Here is a 3,406-nt window from a genome sequence, read left to right on the forward strand (position 1 = left end):
AGTGACATAGATTGTCTAGTTGGATCAGAAAGTAAGATCCTTGCCCGCACCTATGGCTCACCCCTGTAATTGTAGCTACTCAGGAGGCTGAGATTTGAGGATAGTGGTTCAAAGCCAGCCCAGGCAGAAAAGTCTGTGAAACGCTTATATCCAATAAACCACCAGAAAAATGGAAGTGGTGCTGTAGCTCAAGTGGTAGAGAACTGGCCTTGAGCTGAAGAGTTGAGGGACAGCACTCAGGCCCAGAGTTCAAGCCCTATGACAGACAAAAAAAAAAAAAGTAAGATCCTTCTATCTGCTGCCTTTAGGAGACATACCTTGCCCACAAAAACAAACATATTCTGAAAGTGAAAGGCTGGAATAAAATCTACCAAGCAAATGGCCCCCATAAACAGGCGGGAGTTGTAATCCTAATATCAGATAAAATAGACTTCAAATTAAAATTAGTGAGAAGAGATAAAGAAGGTCACTACATAATAATTAAAGGAACTCTCCTTCAGGAGGATATTACAATTCTAAATACCTCTTTACCAAATAACGGAGCATCCGAATTTATCCAAGAAACACTATTTTCCCTCAAATCTCATATAGATCCAAAGACATTAATTGTTGGGTACTTTAATATACCACTATTACCACTGGATAGATCAATCTGGCAAAAACTCAATAGAGAAACCTTTTATCTTAACACCTACATAGACTTAACAGACATCTACCACATATTTCACCCAGCAGCATCAGAATACATATTCATCTCAGCAGCACATGAACATTCTGCAAAATAGACCACATATTAGGTCACAAAGCAAATTTGTCCAACTTCAGAAATATTGAAATTATGTTCTACATTCTCTCAGACCTCAAGGGAATAAAATAAGAATTTAACACTAAAAGCCACAAAAGAAAATCCTGTAACACATAGAGGCTGAACATGATATTTAACAAAAATGAAAACACAAATTACCAGCTCCTCTGGGACACAGCAAAGGCAGTACTCAGAGGCAAGTTTATAGCTCTGAGTTCCTATGGCAACAAAATGGAAAGATCTGAAACCAACAAGGGAATAGTTCTCAAACCTTTATGCTAATAAGTTTGAGAATCTGGGATAAATGGATGAATTTCTAGCAAATACTGACATGCCAAAACTAAACCAAGATGATTTAAACCAATATAACAGACCTATATCAAGCATTGAAATAGAAACAGCAATAAGAGACCTCCATACCAAGAAAAACCCAGGAATGGATGGATTTACAGCTGAATTCTACCAGGCCTTCAAAGCAGAACTCACACCAATACTCCCCCAACTCTTCAATGAAATTGAAACTGAAAGTTCACTACCAAACTCTTTCTATGAAGTCATCATAATCCTCATCCCAAAACCAGGCAGGGACTTATCAAAGAAAGAGAACTATAGACCCATTTCTTTGATGAACATCGATGCAAAACTTCCCAACAAAATTTTGGCCAATCAATATTAATAACTCATCAAACAAAGTCATAATCAAACAGGATTCATTTCAGGGATGCAAAGCTGGTGCAATATATATAAATCAATTACTATAATTCATCACATTAGCAAGGACAAGGATAAGAATCACATGATTATCTCAGTAGATGTAGAAAAAGCATTTGACAAGGTCCAACACCCCTTTATGATGAAGGCTCTGGAAAAATTAGGAATCCATGGAACATTCCTCAATACAATAAAGGCTGTATATGACAAACATACAGCCAGCATTATATTTAATGGTGAAAAACTAAAACCATTTCTCTAAAGTCAGGAATGAGACAAGGATGTCCACTCTCTCCACTTTTCTTCAATTTAGTATTAGAATGCCTAGCTACAGCAATAAGACAAGATGCATAAAAGGGATCCAAATAGGAGAAGACAAAGTAAAACTTACCCTCTTTGCAGATGACATTATCTTATATTTAAAGAACCCCATGGACTCTACTCCCAAGTTACTCAAGCTGATCCAAAATTTTGGCAAAGTAGCAGGGTATAAAATTAACCCTCAAAAATCAACAGTTTTTTTTTGAAGTCAATAAATTTTTATTTAATTTTCACATATTGTGTTGTGATTCTTTCAGTACCCATCAAAGTGCTCAAGATTTCTCTTGAAATCTAAGGCAGCCCTGCCACAAATCTTTTATTAGAGCTTCTTGCACTATTACAGAATTACTGATGACACATCTAAAATCCTTGAAATGTCATTCCACAATCAAATTTTGGGATACTTTAAGTCCAACAGCTTGATTCAACTGCTAACTGCCCGCCTAGAGAAAGAAAAGCATTTACTGAGATCATTTATTCAAAGTATTATCAATATGAACTGTCAAACTGTATATACTGTATCAATAGAACTACCAGGTTTACCATGGACATAGCCAACAAAACCAACGATGCCAGATATTGAATTTCTATTGCACTGTCCTTTGAACACATCAGCAGGAGGTATTGCTGAGTGCAGATACCATACCGTGCAATCAATGGGTTTTTTTGTATGGCAACAATGAGAAGAGTGCAGCTGAAATCAGGAAAGCAACTCTTTTTGTAATAGCCCCACAAAAAATAAAATACCTAGGAATTAACTAAATAGGGATACAGGTGGACCCATTGCAACAATGAGATGTACAAGTCGTTACGTTGAAAAACGAACTTTACAACTTTGGCGCGGGGTGGGGAGGGAGGGATGGGAAGGGGAAACATAGGAGGAGGCAACAATGCTTGATAAGAAATATACTCATTATATTGCCCGTGTAATTGTAAAAACCCCTCTATATGGTATTTTCATAATATAAAAATAAATAAATGAAAAGAAGTGAAGGGCTTCTACAATGAAAACTTTAAAAACCTGAAAAAGGAAATTGAAGCAGAATGTAGGAAGGGGAAAAACTTCCCATGCTCCTGGATTGGGAGAATTAACATCGTGAAAATGGCAATATTTCCAAAGGCTATCTACAAATTCAATGCAGTACCTATCAATATCCCAACCTCATTCTTCAATGAAATAGAAAAAGCAACCCAAAAATTCATATGGAGCAATGAAAGACCCCAAGTAGCAAAAATGCTCCTTAACAGAAAGAACAGTGCTGGAGGAATGCTAATACCAAATTTCAAACTCTGCTACAAAGCCATAGTAATCCAAGCAGCTTGGTACTGGCAAAAGAACAGACCTCAGGACAAAAGGAATAGAACTGAAGACCCAAAAGCACCAGAATCAACTCCAAATGGATCAAAGTCCTCAAAGTCAAAGCCAACACCCAAAAACATTACAGGAAGGAATAGGAAAACTCTAGGGCTCATTGGCATTGGCCAAAATTTTCTTAATAAAGACCCAGAAACAGAACAAATCAAAGAAAGGTTGGACAAATGGGATTGCATGAAACTGCAGAGCTTCTG

General features: G+C 36.9%; 1 non-coding gene across 1 annotated transcript; it reads right to left on the bottom strand.

Moving 5' to 3' along the window:
- Nucleotides 1–2,351: 2,351 nt before the first annotated feature.
- Nucleotides 2,352–2,489, bottom strand: LOC138815097 (small nucleolar RNA SNORA8). Its single transcript, XR_011368157.1, has one exon. It is a non-coding gene; the product is annotated as a small nucleolar RNA SNORA8 (small nucleolar RNA).
- Nucleotides 2,490–3,406: the final 917 nt, after the last annotated feature.

Source organism: Dipodomys merriami, unplaced genomic scaffold (genome assembly GCF_024711535.1).
Source record: "Dipodomys merriami isolate MVZ:Mamm:240054 unplaced genomic scaffold, mDipMer1.0.p SCAF_62, whole genome shotgun sequence".
NCBI classification, from domain to species: Eukaryota; Metazoa; Chordata; class Mammalia; order Rodentia; family Heteromyidae; genus Dipodomys; species Dipodomys merriami.